Source organism: Rhinolophus sinicus, linkage group LG11 (assembly GCF_036562045.2).
Source record: "Rhinolophus sinicus isolate RSC01 linkage group LG11, ASM3656204v1, whole genome shotgun sequence".
NCBI classification, from domain to species: domain Eukaryota; kingdom Metazoa; phylum Chordata; class Mammalia; order Chiroptera; family Rhinolophidae; genus Rhinolophus; species Rhinolophus sinicus.
Window position 1 is genome coordinate 55,998,451 of NC_133760.1, and position 17,913 is coordinate 56,016,363.

General features: G+C 38.8%; 1 protein-coding gene and 1 pseudogene across 1 annotated transcript in view; one reads left to right on the top strand and one right to left on the bottom strand.

The window, feature by feature from the left end:
• Window positions 1–17,913, bottom strand: part of CNTNAP2 (contactin associated protein 2) — a 1,478,782-nt gene that overhangs the window by 1,135,457 nt on the left and 325,412 nt on the right. The window lies entirely within an intron of this gene.
• LOC141567651 (small ribosomal subunit protein eS8-like) lies at window positions 1,909–17,756 on the top strand (annotated as a pseudogene).

Consider the following 17,913-nt stretch of genomic DNA (forward strand, 5'->3'; position numbering starts at 1 on the left):
ATTGGTAGTTAGAAAATAGTCACGGGGATGCGAAACACAGTATGGGGAATATCGTCAACAATGTTGTAAAAACTATGTATAGTGCCAGGTGGGTACTAGACTTATCAGGGGGATCACTTCACAAATTATATAAATATCTAACCACTGTGCAGTACACCTGAAACTAAAATAAAATAATATTCAATGTCAACTCTAATTAGAAAATATGTATATAGTCCTGGGATGTAAAGTAGAGCATAAGGAATATAGTCAACGGTATTGTAATAGCTAAATTACTATGTTGTTCTGTAGACCTGAAACTAAAAAAATAAAACAAAATAAAATAAATAAACAAAAAAACACTGGGAAAAAAAAAAAAAAAGAACAGCAATAGAGTTTTAAGAACAATAGTTTAAGAGCAGAGCCAGGTTTCTACTTCCAGATGCAAGAGTTACATTTCAACGTTTTTCATCTTAATTCCATCCTCCATCCTAACTCTCTTCTACCTCCCTAACAAGGGAGCCCCAGAATCTGAAGGGTTTGTTCAACACCAACCAGATACACAATCCAGCTGCCTCCTTCTCAACTGCAATCTGGTTACGAATGGATCAGCCTAACTGAAGGCTGCCCCAGAGACACATTTTAAAATGAACTGATTATAGATCAGTGTTTCGAGACATAAAACACTATACGATATTGAGTTCATCAGTATTATTCTTAACTCTGCTATTTTAAAGTGTTATACTAGTGATCAAAATGCTTCAAGACAATCATCCAACCATTAAGAGTCTAACTGTGGAGTTATATGAATGTACAAAGAAGGCACAAGCTAGCTCTCAGGGAGAAAGATTCTGAGGGCACCACCCATCAGAGACCAACATGACAATGGTCGTGGGCACAAGGCCAGCAAACAAGGCAAACACGCTCATGCAAATAAAGCAGAAGGACGAACCTGGAGGTTGTGACCTGTATGAGGCAGCATTCTGGGGCTGGGTCAGTAAAGAGACCTTTGTAATGAATGCCACACCACAGCCTTCCCACACGCGGGAACCTAGGAGACTGACTTCTGAACTTTCCTGTCTGAAGTTGAATTCTCGCATTGGTTCCTATCTGTTCTCAACGATCTTTCTGCACCAGAAAGCAAGAAGTTGGGAGTTTTTCATGCACCTGGGGTAATCTCTGGCGGGGCTGAATTCTTGGAGGTTGGAGCAACACATGGCTCATGCATACGGTGCAGAGACCTGGGCACACACAGCCACCAACACTGCGGCTTCTCCATAGGATCTGGCAGCAGGTGGAAAAGCACAGAACTGCCATGCGGGGTGCCTTTGGTGCCACCTGGTCCGAAGGCAGGTGTGTGAGCATTCAGCAGACATCTAGGGGGAACTCTTCCACACAGCCCTGTCCAGATCTTCTGTGAGAGCCTCTCGTTTGGGGATCTTCTGGAGACTTTTCTCTCTTGGATCCACTCCTTCTGGGCATCCATCTCACCCCAGCTGCCACAGGGATCCCCAGCCCAGAATGAACTTTGTCTGCAGGAACCTGGGAGGCTTCCAAGCCACGGGGATTTTTCTATCCTGCAGAACAGCACTGGCACTGGCTTTCTTTTCCCATCCAGATTTCAGGACAGCCAGATTGGAACTGGCACAACTGACCAAAGCGGGCATCCAGAACTCCAAAGTTGACACGCTTCCTTCTCCTGGTCATAGCAAACGCGTTAGGGGAGATGGAACATGATTCTTTTCTTTTTTTTTCTTCTTTTTTTTGTTTGTTTTGGATTTGACAACTGACAGAAGGTGATACCAAGCATTAATGCAGAGAATATTGGAGGCAAAGGACGAGGAAAGGGAGCAGAGTCATCCTGAATTTAATTAGAGGGCAGATTAAGTCTCAGGTGGATGAAGAACATCTTTTGAGTAAAGATCAGCGATGAAAATGCAGAATCAGGACTCACAGAGAAGATGGAGCGTGAATTATAGATTTGGAGCATTTTATTTATTGATGATAGGTGATTCTACGAGAGTGGTCTACATCACCCACAAAGAGCTCGTTGAACACGAAACAAACAAGGGTAAGTGCACCTCGGAGAACGTTTAGGCATACATGTTTCACTGCAAAACAGGAGCCAATGAAAAAGGCCAAGACAAGGCTCTCATAGATACTGAAGAAAGATGGAAAGAGCGTTTCTTCTACCTAATAAACTAAACGTGAAAATCATGCTAACTGCCCTGGCCTCCGTTCATAGACTCTCGTATGTGGCAGCCAAAAAAGAGGGGATATGATCAATATTTTACAACGAAAGTGCTAAAAGATCACGTCTATTTTTACAGTCGGATATTCTTGGCCTTTCTCTCAATTACATGACATATCTTTCACATTTAATGACAGTATACCCTACATATTCACAGCCCTTTTGTTGTTGTTGAAACTTTAAAAGTCACACACCAGTTGCGTTGAAACATCTATAGTTTTGTTTCTGTCAAGGTGTCACAGTGGCAGCACCATCACGGAGAGTTAGAGGGTAGAGTTTTGTTGTGTTCGTGAATTAAACAAATACTTTTCACGCTCGAGGCTCTCTGATAGGATCTGTGCTACAGCAGACAGCAGACAGGCATAGCCATTGCCACTAGGGGGCTTAGCGTCTCCTTGCAGAGAGAAACATTTATCAGATAATATTATAAATGGTACAAAGTGTGCATTACGAATAATAACCTAAGGCACCCTAACCGTGTATTGCAAGCATCCCTGAAAAATAAACATTTGAATTAAGCTCTAAGTGAACAATAGAAGTGAGCTGACTAAACTAGGTGAAGTTAAACACATTTCTTGTAGAAAGAACAGCCTGGGTCAGGACTCTGTAGTCCTTTTTGGACACTGGGGGCAAAAAAAAAAAAAAAAAAGTTAATATGGCTGAAACACAGAATAAGAAGAAGACACAGAGTTAAATTAAGCTGGAGAGCTAAGTAGGTGGTAACTCATATAAGCATTGTTCTCCTTTCTTCCTGGCACACAGCTAGAATACATTCTTCAGTGTCATTTGCAGTTAAATCTGACCATGAATTCTGGCCAAAGTAATGTGGCTGAAGTTGGCATGTGTCCCTTCTAGCACAGGCCATAAAAACACTGCCTCATGTGACATTCCACTCTTTCTTTTCCTTATCTTCCCTCTGGATACTGGGAACCAAGCGAGAACTCTGGTTCCCTGGGCAGCATAACGCCTTCTGCAAGATGCGGACATGTATTCCAACTTCATTTGGGTGAGGAGTAAACTTACGTTGCATTGTTCCATTCTGTAAATGTTGGGACTTGTTTTTTACAGCAACTAATGTTGCCCTAATTAATACACCTTTTTTTGTATAGTAAACGTACCTCTACTGTACTTCTAATCGCATTTTTAGACCAACAATGCTCATATGGCTCAAAAAAATTATATTAAAGATTCCAACAGCTTTCTAGTAATGGAATGGAGGGTTTGTTAGTATGTGAACTGAAGTAACATAATATTCAAGGGAAGGTTCTGCGGCAATCTAAGAGAGATGCTGAGTAAGCAGGAAAGACTGAGTCAGGTGACTGATGGTTATTTTCTGCGTCAACTTGACTGGGTTAAGGGATGCCCAGACAGCTGGCAAACATTATTTCTAGGTGTGTCTGTGGGAAAGTTTCTGGAAGAGATTGACATTTGAATTGGTAGACTGAGTGTAAAAGGTCCCCATGTCCAGTGTGGGTGGGTACCATCCAATTCCTTGAGGACCTGAATAGAACGAAAAGGCACAGGAAGGGCAGATGTGCTCCGTGGCTAAGCTGGCGCATCCATCCTCTCCTGCCCTCGACCCTGGCACTCTTGGTTCTCAGGACTTTGGACTCGGATGGGGTCTTACACATTGTCTCCCTTGGTTCTCAGATCTTTGGGTTTGGACTGAAAACATACCTTTGGTTCTTGGGCCTCCAGCCTATATATGGCAGATTGTCGGACTTCTCAGTCTCCATAATCATGTGAGCCAACCAATCCTCCTAATAAATCTCTTTGTATATCTTTATATCTGTCTCCATCATCTATCGTATTTGTGCTTCTTTGGAAAACCCTGATTAATACAGTGACCTCCAAAAATTATGGTGAAACAGTATTTTATAATTGAACTACGGTCAATATTATAGGTGATTATAAATTCTCAGATCTAGCAAATAACGCATGACTTTGTATCAGTTTCTATTAAAACTCCAATGATTGTTGTGTCAACATTACACAAACATACACATACACGTATACATTGCAGATGCATATGTACATACACATATATGTATATACACATATATATGTACGTACACATATAAATGAACACTTGTGGGGATTTCCTTTTGGTTAAAAATGTACTTCAATGAATGTACCTTGGAATGACATAAAATTTTTTATTTTAATGATTTCCTGTTTCTACTCATGATGATTTAGTTCTCAGTATTCCAAAACCCAAGTAGAATTAAAGAAAAATTACAAATTTATAAACTGTAGAATGAATGCTACACTCTCATAATTACCTACTCTAAATTCATAAGTTTAAGATACATGTGGCCTTTCCATGTATCTTTAAATTTTCCTGAAAAATCAGAACTACATGAACCTATCTTTAATCAAGCTGTCATAAATTATACACTACACCAAAACCTCTACCTACTAAAATTTTCTAGAGAGAAATTAGGAGAGACTGCATAGTATATCTGGCTTTCTAGAATATTCTATGTGGCGACTTGAACTAAGATCAAGATTAATATAAGGCAATTATTTTGTAATACCCTTAGTACATATAACCATACATACGTGCATGTGTGCATATACAGAGGGTGCCAGAAAAAGTACACACATTTTAAGAAAGGAAAAAAAAACTATGTTAAAATTACGCTGATGGTAACCACTTTGAGTACCTTTTGTAATTGCATAAGTCAAACGTGACCTGTATTCATCTTTTGTTATGGTTATATACTGAGTATTCCAATTTTAATGCAGCTTTTTCCTTTCTTAAAATGTGTATACATTTTTTGGGCACCATCTGTATATGATTCATAATTAGGGTATATGTCATATATATATAATATATACGTGTGTATATATATATAATAAATATGTGTCTATATACAGATAATTATAGCTACCCAGATTTATATATATATGTGTGTGTGCATATATATATATATATATATATATATATATATGCACACACACACACACACACATATATATAATATAATTGCTCAAGGTTCTCCAGAGAAAATTCCCCATATACACACATACACACATATGGTGGTTTTTACTTTCACATATATGCTTTCCATCGTGATTAGGGCAGTTAGCACAACCCACACGTGACAAGTGACGATGGGCAGTGGTGAGGCGCTGGGACTCACACACAGCTGATGGTCAAACAGCGCTGTACATTCAGTGTCTGGAGATCATGCTGAGATCTTCCCAGTGGGTTTCCATGCCTCAGCTTTTCCTGAACTAGCAGGATTGCATTAGGTTAATAAAAGATATTTTGTGGGAGGCTGTAAAAATGCTTCATAAAATGCTATGCTAGCAGTGAAAAGGAAATTAGATAATGGTTAAAGCATACATTTACAACAAAGAACAGTGGATAGAAAACCAGTTTAACTTCAAGGACCTTTGATGAGAGATTTGGAAGTTGATGGCAGTTCTTGTATGAAAGGACCATCAGAGGAGCTAATTAAGCTGCTTTTTAACCTAGCGGGATCTTCTCTAGCTGGATGGTTAATGAGCATGTATTATTTTGCCAACAAGGTACAATCTCTTAAAAAAATAATTGTCAGGGTCATTTTATTGCTATGAGCAAAATCCTATTTTGACATATGATAGAATTTTTTTAAGCAGAATAAGAATGTCATAATTGTTCTTAAATATTTCCTATTAACTATATTGGTACCACCATTGTGTTTTGGTTATAAACTCATTCACTGTTCTTCCTTTAAAGTTTCACATTTTAAGGTCATGTAGTGAAAATTAAATGTTTCTTCCAGTTTTCTTTTTGCTTCCACAAGTTTTGATACCCCCAAAGAAGGTGTAGAAATAGACACATTACGATAATATATGTCAAGCTACTTCCTTTTTGGCACCAGTATATAAATGTACATGCCTTTTTTATACCACCTACAGTATTCTATGGCAATTAATCATTAGATATGAATTTTTGACTGGACTCTGAGCTCCTTATACATAGAAAACTTGTCATTCTCATTTCTATATCCCTAGCATGAAGACTGGGATAAATTTGGGCATCACTTTGCTTAATAAATTAACTGAAATATTGCTTTCACAGAATAAAGAGTTCTCACTGGACATGTGAATACATAGAGGTAAAATGTGAAATGTTGACAGACAGGATCTGGACTCTTCGCGGGTTTGATGGTGAGGAGATTGTTCATATAATTAGAGTGATTTCCGGAATCTGATACCCTGAATTCAACATGAGGATGGTAAACTCTTCACACACACACACACACACACACACACACACACACACACACACACGCTGACCTTGCTTGCCTTTACCAAACTTACAAAATACTGTCTCAGTAGATATGGTTTTCTATTTGTATTCTGGATGGTCGATTCCAAAGGAGGTATGTAACTTCAAGGGGACTCTTCATTTCTAGGTTTGTTTTTAATAGTTGTCCATTTTATTCCTCATCCTCAACTCTGAATTCCTAAAATAATGTGGCATTCGTGGAAGACTAACGTAACAAAGTCATGTCTATAAAGTCAGTTTACCTTATTAAACAGCTCATTTAAGTTGATATGTTGTAAAGTATTTGCACAAACTTATTTCATTTTATTACCTCATTTAATATTTCAGTGCCAAAACAGGCGATGAGGGCAGGGAGAAGATACTAAGATAGGTATTGGGCTCAGAAGCTCAAGTCCGCTGAGAAATTTGATCCGAGACATGGCCTGACATCAGCTGAAATGGGCCCAGCCCTTTGGTTTCACTCTTTAGTGGAAAAGAACAGGGACCCAACATGAGGTGCATTATAGCTACTACGATTGAGATGCCTGATCAGCACCCAGCTATTCTTTCCAAATTGATCTCTTAAATTTTTTGTTTTTTTTTAGGAACCTTCCGCCTTTCATAGAGTAATTCTGGGGTCACTGACCCAACCACCAGCTCCAAAAGCGACCCTGACTGGACAAAGGGAAATCCCCTAAATTTCGCAATAATTGGTTTAAGAACATTAGCCAATGTTAGACCATGGCCTTCCCTCAGCCAATGGGATTGCTTCAGAAATGGGCATGTGACCTAAATCAGGGCATTGAGACACATGGGAAGGTTTGGGGGCAGGGGAGGTTTCTGGGCAAAGTCGCTTCCTTACTACGACAAGAGCACTTATACTTTGCTCTGAATGATGTGGTGTGAGTCTGGGAAGCCAGATGTCTGTACCAGCCATTATGGAGGAGGCACACGAAGAACATACCCCCTCGGGAAAGGAAGCTGGAATCCCAAACTCATGTCCTAAACTCCATCTCTAACTGTTCAAGCTAGACGTCCTTGGGTCTTCTACTACCTAAACTTGAAGACATCTTTCTGCTCTTCTTGCTACCTGTTAGGCACTCTGGTAAGCCTTGCCTAACTTGCCTACAAAATACGTGGTATACTAATATACCTGTTTCCCCAAAAATAAGACCTAGCTAGACAATCAGCTCTAATGCGTCTTTTGGAGCAAAAATTAATATAAGACCTGGTATTATATTATATTATATTATATTATATTATATTATATTATATTATATTATGCTATACTATATTTCATTATATAAGACTCGGTCTTATATTATAGTAAATTGAGACCGGGTCTTACATTAATTTTTGCTCCAAAGGACATATTAGCACTGATTGTCTGGCTAGGTCTTATTTTCGGGGAAACAGGGTATTCACAAGAAACAGATCTCGATTCCAGATCATTGTTGTAACCCTACCTCTCTTGTACCAGGAAAACGTTACACAATTGTATACAAATATAGCTTATGATCTGTTTAAGGTGTTATTCTAAATTTAATTTCAAAGAATTATGTCATTTATAACAAAAATGCAAATATGAGTAAAGTATAAGGGCTGAAGTCCTTTCAAAGTAATGCTAAAGAAAATTGACATTTATGTAAATTGTATTCTTCTTAAGAATATAAATATACTAAGAACCAGATTAATCTGTCACCTCAATGTTTTATAAGAATTGATTAAAAACATGCATTTTTTCTGATATTTCATAAACATTCTCTTGTTCTATGGGTTTCTCTCATTGGTCTTTAAAAACAGTTCCAGTCATTTGTTAAACAACAAAACCCGAACCTTCTCTGAGCCACCTCCCATGTCTTTTCTTTGCCTTCCACCTTCAGAATCTCATCCTCAATTTATCAACCCCAGACATCTCACAATTTTCCCTCACCGGGCTTTAGGAACTGAGATAAGTACAGTGCAGTAATTGAATTGGTAATTCCAGCAGATACACACGTCTTTCCTACCACCTGCCTTCCTTTTCTTTGGTGAGATGTTCTCCTTCCGTCATGTCCAGGACGCCATGCTCTCCCATTACACGTCCTGACCACTGCTTCTTCTCAGTCTACTTTTCCAGGTTGCTCTTTGCCCTTCAATCCCAGTTCCTCAAAGTTAGGTCCTTAATTCTCTTTCATTCTCATGTGACACATTCCATGGGAGCAGCAATCCCATCTACTCCCATGTTTCAATTGCCATCTTCATGTTCATTAATGAGTCTAATGGCTCCCATTTGGTGCTAATATTGCTGCATCACACACACTACAAAATCACTATGTCCAAGATACTCAACGAAAGTGAGACCAATATAGTGGTTTCTCATTATCTATTAATGAGTATTATACATATAATGTATATGTATATATCAGGAGATAATTATAGAGCTACTTGGAACTTTGTTCTTTTTTAAAGAGAGAAAATCAATTCTTCTTTCCTTTTTAGATATAGTAAAAGTTCACGCTGCCTTAGTCTCGGACCCAATTATATTACATTTGGTAAAATGTATGGAACACGAAATGCCTTCAGAACCACGTGGTCCTTTGCATGGCCAGGGACATTCTTAGCTAGCGACATATCAGTGCTTCTGTGCTGTTCTTCTTTCTGGACAAGGCTTTGTAGAGTCGCCCATGTGAGAAACACTTTAACCACAAATCAGCACCTGCAATTCCAAGCGTCTGCCCTTGTGACTTTCAAATAGAGGCTCACGTTGTAAATCACTGTTTATTTTCTCTCCCTGTAGCATCTTAAGATCTATGGCATGTCTCTTATGATCAGCAGTTACAGCGTTCTCCAGGATGATAACCTGTCTTTGGAGTGTCTTCCAAGCCTGCCGACAGTGAATGTAAACGATGACACAACCTCTAATTTTAAGGCAGGTCATCTCAAAGTATCCTCTAGACAAAACTGATCCAGATTTTTTGTGTATCCCAGTCACAGAAACAAAGAGAAACTTATATTTATTTATATGGCATATAAAAGACAAAAAAAAAAAAGTCAAAATATACTCTCAAAACTCTCAAAACCTTTGGGAAGTTATAATTGATTCTGCTACGGTGAAATTTTTCCTTGGAGACACCCAGAATTAGAGCCATCATGATGGCAGAGTACACATTCACGAAAGATCCTGGGAAGGCTTGTTTACAGGGGACAGAAATCGCATTTTCCCTTAGTGCCGGACTACTCTTTCATTCTTGGCTCCCGTTTGTCACCATACTTATTGCGGCCGTATAGCTACTAATGCATGGGACTATTTGTAGACTGTGAGCTCCTCAAAGTCAGGGACACTTTATTCTATCAACTGTCCCCATCATTTTGTGTCAGAAAGAAAGAAGCACTGGGAACAACACCTCTTTTTTTTGGCGGTATACTTGGAAGCCTTATTGTGTCTGCCCCTTACTTCTTCTGTATTTGTTCAACAGCAACAAAATAATACTGAAATCTATTTTGAAAACCATAAATATCATTCTCATTTTAAATTTGAGAAAAAAGTATGGTCTCAGATAAAGTAAATTCAGGAAATTCAAGCAAACTATTTTCATTACTAAAAGTAGCCATTGTTTTCTTGTTGACTATAATACATTATACTGAACCTAAATCCTTGATAGCTATTTTTAAAAACTACGTTAGATTAATGCACCCGATTTTTTGTGACCTAAATTTCCTATTTCTTCTCAATGTAGGTCACTTTTAATATTCTATCATCCGTGAAAGTGTTATTGTTTTCATAAAATCCTAACTCTAAATCAGATTTATATAATCTTGAAAAAGTTCAGCTATTGCTATTATAATTTGTCACTGCCTTACTTTTTATTTTTTTTATAACATTGAAACAGTACATATTATTGCAATAAGAGAAAATATCTTCGGGGATGCCATTTCTGACCTTGCTACTATCTAGTGGAGAAAGGCATACAAGTTGCTTTCATTTCTTTCATATAATGTTTCCTGTAAAAAACAGTTACTTCTGCAAACTCACATTTTAATCACTTAGTAATGGAGTCTTTATAATTCAAGGATAATTTACCATTCTGAAATGAAGCTAAATTTCCACCAATTCCTCGATCTATTTGGTGTGATTTGTGCCACACAGAAGGTATATTTCTCACAGTCTTTCCTTGAAAAGATTAAAGTTCTTTATAGCTCAGAATTTTTGCCTCAGTCATGATTTAGTCATATTATTCTGAATGAAGATGTATATGAGAGTTCCCTCAGCTGAATTAATTGTCCAACTTTCTCTAATGACTTTTTAATTCTTGGGTGGTTACGACCACATTTTTGAGGTGGGAGTGTCACTTGGCCAAATGTACACAAACATTCAATTCATTCAACATACATTACCAATGTCCTGCTATTATTATTCAGGCAAGGATCTGGGTAACAGTGGTAAAGCTGTGATTAAAACATACAGAATTTTTAGCCCTCGTTGCGATTATGTTTTAATAATCCTATGATCACATAAATCCTCAACAATGCTAACCCTTCCTAACTATGGTCTCAACAGACAAGCATATTAAGTATATCTTCATTGTAGGTATTCAATAAATCAAACATCACAAGTTAAGACAAAGCATAACTGATGGGTTACTGGTCAGCAAAGAGGACATAGGGAGCAGTGGATGAGAAAATAGTTTGGGCTTTGCTCTCAGAAAAACTTGGACTTCTGGTCTACTTTTTTTCCCCTCTTATTTTGAGAACTTACTGAGGTATTTACTAAGCCCTCTCATCAGTTTTTCTTTCCTTATTTTAATAATCCATTTTTTCAGAGTTGTTTTGCAGACTAACGGTAGGCAATATTTTAATTGTTACCATGTAGCAATTGATTGAGATAATAAGGATAATAAACAGATGGAATCACTGCCTACTCCTCTCAAAAACACTTTAAAGTCTAATTTGAGATACACAGTTTAACTTAAAAAAAAATCAAAGCCACATGAAATCACTATGTCACTTTCAACACAAAAATCATGTAATTCTGATTTGCTAAGTGAAGTACGAAATCAGATGCTATGGATAAGTTATCCCTGGTAAATTTCCACTGCTATATAATTATCCGTATAGATTAATAAACCAGAAAAGCTAGCTGTTAGTATTTAAACATTAGTATTTTTAAGTCATTAAAAAAAAGAAAAAATAAACAACAACAACAACAAAAAACACATGTCTTAAGGACAGGAAATTTAATTGGCTTCGTGAGGGGACAGAGTGATGTTAGGTCAGTGTTGGACATGCTTCCTGGGTGGCATCTAAAATCACAGAATTCTGAGCAGCCAAGAGCATCACGACTAAGAGTGAGAAAACAGGATCAGGAAGAGGTTCAGCAGAATGTGGATTAAAAATGAGAGATTAAAAATGGCAGAGCTCATCCTTTGCAATACGACACAGACTGAGACACTTTAAAGCAAGCTGTGATTTTCATGCCGATACACTATTTTGCATCATGTAGTCCTGACGGACCAGAAATGACATTTCACTTTCTCCTCACTGCCATTCGTAGTTTTTGGTTGCCCCTTAGGTTCATGGGAGGGAGGTAGGAATAAACAGCTTGTCTGTGTAATGATTCTCAGTCCCTTCCTGGCACCAAGTCTGTGAAGTGACCAATGATGAATGGCCTGTCTTCCAATGAGTGAGTCTCCAGCGAGCCTCCAGCAGCACACACAGCGCCCGATGGACTGATTTGAAAGCTTCAGTGAGCGGTGAGTCTGTTCAACTTGTGAAGCTTTCTTTAGGGCTGCAAACGCTATTTACCATGATGTTAACTTCTCAGTGGGCTGGCATTTTGGCACACAGAGAAGTCTGAGGTGTTCCATAATATGACATCCTCATCAGGTAAGGGGCTTTTTTGTGTAGGTTGCTATTGTTATCAGTACAATCCATCTCTGAGATTTTTAGGGGCTGTTGGCTTATTTATGTCTAGACACCCTATCCTATCTTTCCTTGATTGAGATCAGCAGGGAGTAAAGTTTTTGAAGAGCAGCTGTTTCAGATCCACCTGGTACAAATAACACTGGTTTAGAAAATGTTTAACAAAGAAGTGCTTCTGAGAGGGAATCAGGTGTTGACAGGAGTGAACTATCTCCAGACCTTAAACTTCTCTGCCAGACCAAACATGTAATGAACTCATCCAGAGAAAGTGATTTCATAACCATCACAGTCAGTGGTTTTACCAGCGAGCACATTTTAGTAGATTGCCAAACAAACTCAAAGTAAAACAGGTTAGTCATAATTTGGGGTACCCAAATCTCCAGGTATGGCTATCATGCTATCATTGTCAAGTTTATTTAAAGGTTTTTCTCATATGGAGAGTGACATGAAACATACTCTTGGAAATGGAAGTAACTGAAAGGGAAGTTGAAGGAACAGCAATTAAAAAAGAAATCTGACTTAATTCTTGCTTTCTAGATGTCTACAGCAAGCACCAAACCATAGCTATTAATAGGTTGCATATTGCACAGTGTGAGTTTTGGAGTTTATATCCTGGTGCTCACCATTTCAGTGCTGGATGACATTGAATATGATAGTTCACTTCTCTGAATCTTAAATATTTTTATTTATAAAATGATACTCAGGAAATAACTACTTAAGAGGGCACATAAAAATGCCTTGTTATAGTAAATATTCTATGAACAAGTAGTGGAAACAAAATGTAAATACACTCAGCCTTGCACCTCTTATGGAAGTCCTTCTTTTTTCCAAAAAAGCATGATGCTACTCAATACAACTAAGGGCCTCATTAGCAAAATGAATCTTATAAAAGATTCCTATGTATCTTATTTAGGATCTATTTTTCTGAGCAGAGGATAAACAATACACATGTGTCTAGAGTGTGTAAGATGCGAGTGTGGAACCCAAGCCGCAAATACTACTGTCTAATGAAAAATTAAATATTCAATGCCTCAAATTTTACCTGAACAAAATTCACTCCAGATTCACTAATTAACACTCAGGGAGGTGGAGATTTAATAGTAGCTTCAGGCAAAATGATCACATTCAATTAAGATTACACAGTTCAAATTTCAGTTGTTGAAGAAAATATATTTTCTTCCTGGAAAATATATTCTAACAGAGAAGCACTAATACTTTTGCAAACAAAACGTGAGTCATAGATATCTCTTGTACTGCCATGAAAACAACAATCTCATGTTTACCTTTATTGGTTAACTAATGTTTTTAACGAACCATGGGATCATTGAATCCACTCTATAACCTTCACTCTAAGTAGTACATATAAATTATATATTAAGAATTTGTTCAATTGTTTAGGCTTATCTAGTTCGGATACCTAAGCTACTCACAGAACTTCAAATTTACAAAAATAGATGTTGCTCAGAGATAAAATTGTCAGGTACTGGGTAACACTGTCTTTAACATGGTAATTCCAAACGAAAGCCAGAGCGATTCGAACGGTGCCACCTCTACAGCTATTATTATGGGGGCTTGGTCCTTCTTAGTATCGGGAGATTTTATCAATCATTTATATATAGTACTTTATTTAAAAATAATAACAGAGGGTTGTTATTTCACTCACTAAATACTTGGCACTAGAAAAAAATGTCACTATCCGTGGTGATAAAGATATATGCACCATCTTACAAAGCTGCTACGGTCTGAATGTGTGTATCCCCCCAAAATTCATACCTTGAAATCGTAATGCCCAGTGTGATGGTGTTAAAGAGGGGAGGGGTGGGCTCTGGGAGGTGCTTAGGTCATGAGGGTGGGGCCTTCATGGTGGGATTACGGGTCTTAAAAAAGAGACCCCACAGAGTTCCTTAGCCCCTTCCACCTTGTACAGACACAACAGAAGTCAGAAGTCTGCAACCCAGCGGAGGCTCTCATCCAACCATGCTGACACCCTGACCTCAAAGCTCCAGCTTCCAAAACCGTGAGAAATAAATGTCTGCTTTCTAAGCCACCTAGTCTGTGGTATTTTTTTACAGCGGCCCAAACGGACTCTAACAAAAGCCATCTCTAGAACTCCAGAATTTGGAGACAAGAGGAGGAATCCTTGCATGTAAATCCTTGGAAAAATGAGGAAAATGGTAAAGAGAGAAGGGGAGCTGTGCACCCAAGGCCCCGGGCATTCATCTCTCTCTTTAACAGAAATGTGGGAAACATCTTACACTTCCTGGCTTTGGAGATGCTACCAATCTTATCAACATCTGTGCCAGAAGGAAACAGGCCCAAGTGCTTAAAATATCACAAACACAACCATTGTCATGGTGCTTGAGACTGCCAGGAATTTTAGAGACAGAGGAAATGAGGAAACTGAACTACCTGTCTGACCTGCTTGGGACTCACAGCTGACACCTTGGGACTCACAGCATGAGTGCTGCCCACACGCTCGGGTCTTCCCAAATTGGCCTGGTGAAGAACACTGGAGGTTACCTAAATTCGGGTAGTTTTAGGATCCACATCACGTCTCAAGTAATAGTTGACCCCTAAGAACGTGGAAGATGTAACCTGGTTGGGGAAATTCTCCCTTTTCAATAGAGCTTTCCTTCACAAGGTACTTTGTAATGTCTCAAGTCTGTTAAATAATAATTTGAGATCGAAACGTAACGGCCACCTGGAAAGAAAGCCCAACACATCACGTCATCTTATCACATGGGAGTCACATGCCCCACATTATCCATTCATTATTTCTCCTCTGAATCCTTTTAGTAACTTAACAAGGTTGTATATTTTGTGACAGTATCCAGTTCTTCACTGTCATGGTCTCCCACTGCAAATTATAAACAGATGTTTGTTGCTTTCAAGCCAGATGCCAGCACATCAGCAGGTGTTGAAGGCTATTTATTTATTTGTACACAGAGTATGCGGCAGCCTTGAATCACAATTAAATGTGTCTTCACCTTCCTTTCAGGTTCACTCTGTCTTTTCTTTTTCTTTTTTGTAAGCCATTCTGTCGATAAGATTTAAGCCTTTCAGTCATTATTTGTGGGTTAAAATGGCCCAAAACAATTTGCCAAAATTAACTGCCATGTGGTTTCTAGAAAGTTGCGGTCTTATGTTTTTCTATCAAGTTGAGAAAGTTTTGATTGCCTTAGAGACATTGGTAATAAAATTTTGTTACATTCCATTCAAACTTTGTTCCCCTGATAACATATTTCACTTTCAAAAGTTGACAATCTGGCCTTTTCTACCAGTATGAAAATTCCCTCAAAGAGAAATCACCACAGATGCCTTTCTCCTTTGGAAAACATGAATAAATTAATAGATCAGTTTAAATCACATTTACGTAAATATATTACAGTAATGACTCAGTCAGTCCTGAGTATTGCATTCTTTAAAATCCCTTGCCAAATAATTAGTTATGAATAATGACAAATAAACATTTGCTCCAAAAAGTAGGCTTAAAGAAAAAAAATAAAGGTTCTCCTTCTGAAATATTAGTGTTTAAAATGCATCACCAAGTTGAAAGTGAGCAGTCGTTATATAGGCTGACGCTACTGGCGGTCTCTCTTTTTATTCTGAGGCACCTGTCTTTTGTCAGAACCCATCACTCTCTGAGACAGGAATGCATGAGAGGGAAGCTAAAGAAAAAAAAAGGGAAAGGCAGTGTGCAAATTTGCTTGGCACCCTGCTGTTTCAGGACAGAGTGTTTTTAACCCAGAGGGGACAACCTCTGTACTGAAGGAAAGCTCACCCATTGTGTCAACCAACAGATTGTCAGAAAAGCAAGGCAAATAAATTAGATTTCTGTGTCACTGATATTTCACAAGCAAATGTGTTGTGTTTGTGAACCAGCTAGCATAAACGAACACTATATTCTTGACCTTGGAAAAACAATTTAAGTAGCATTAAGTAATGTTCCTACATGTGTATGTGTAAATGCGTGTGTACATGCAGAATGCATGGTAACAAAACAAAGCAAAATAAAATATATTACTAAATTTTATGAACAACAAGTGTTATTTTTGTGGCGTTTTTTTGTTTTGTCTTTTGTTTTGTTTTGGTTTTTTGTTTGTTTGTTTAAGGGAGAAGTGGAGGGACAGCCACGCATCAGAAATGCCCTTTATGTGCCAGGATTCATAACATGCCAGGCTTGGAATTAAGGTTAGAAATCTTTAATCCCTCCAAACTCAAGGTTTGAATCTCCTCGGTGATAAACCCATAAAGAGGCTTATATGTCTGAGACTAAAACTAAGCAATGATGAAAAATATTTACCTTCTTAAACAAAGTTTTCCTCTGCGTTACATGCTTTGTCATCAAATAGACAAAGTCTAAAGTGGCTTTTGTTAGTGTTCAGAGATGGTAGGTCTTCTCCAGTTTTCACATCTCTAATGTTATCAAGCGTGGCTCACAGGACAGAATTGTATTACCCTTTCCTTCCTCTTATCATGTTCCCTGTAGCCTATACTTCCCCTTAAAAGGGGTGCCCAGAAACAAACTCAAGTGTCCAGGCACAGGCAACAGAGACAACAGAATAATACCTAATGTGTACTGAACAACAATACCACACTGATTGCATGCCAGACACGACGCTGTGCAATTTATATACATCCCTCATTTAATCCTCTTAGCAATCCTCCAAAGAAAACCCTGTAAGGAAAAGGCTACATGAAAAGTTGCAGCCTGGTTTTCTTTTTCCAGGCGGCACTGAGCCCTGGGCATCTCTGGGGACAACTGGCACAAGCGTCACAAGACCAGGAGCAAGAAAAAGCCCAACTGCACGAAATGAAGATATGAGCTGGGACGCCCTGCTGCCACCACTCAGATTGGCCCCCGTGCGTACACACAGCCCGAGTGCATGGAGACATTAGGAACTACCGAGCACTGAGGCTGGACGTGGGGACCTTCTCCTGGGGCTGTAAGTGTTAAACGCGCAAAACAAGGGCTACTGATGTTTCTACAAGGCAGTCACCAGCAAATCAGTCCATGCCCGGACCCTGGTAAAAACCTGCCTAGCGCTCACAGACGGCACCCCTGGACCCACCGTGGTTTGCGTCTCACTATGCACTGCTCCTGGGCTGCAAGAAGGGGGCCAAGCTGACGCCCAAGGAGGAAGAGATTTTAAACAAAAAACGATCAAAGAAAATTCAGAAGAAAGAGGATGAAAGGAAAAAGAATGCCCGAATCTGCAGTGCTCTGAAGGAGCAGTCACCGGGCACGCTTCTGGCATGCATCGCTTCACGACCTGGCCAGAGCAGCCCAGCAGACGGTTGTCACTGGAGGGCATGGAGCTGGAGTTCTGTCTGAGGAACACCAAGGCCAGGGCAGGCGAATAAATCCTCCTCCCTCCTAGCTTAGTCCGTATAATAAAGGTGTGTTGTGTTCAAAACCAAATGAACAACAAAAAAAGTTGCAGCCTGAATTTACCCAAGCAGTGTGACATTAAAGCCAGACAGGTGAAAATAGCTGAGTCGCCTTTAGGCACACTGCTGC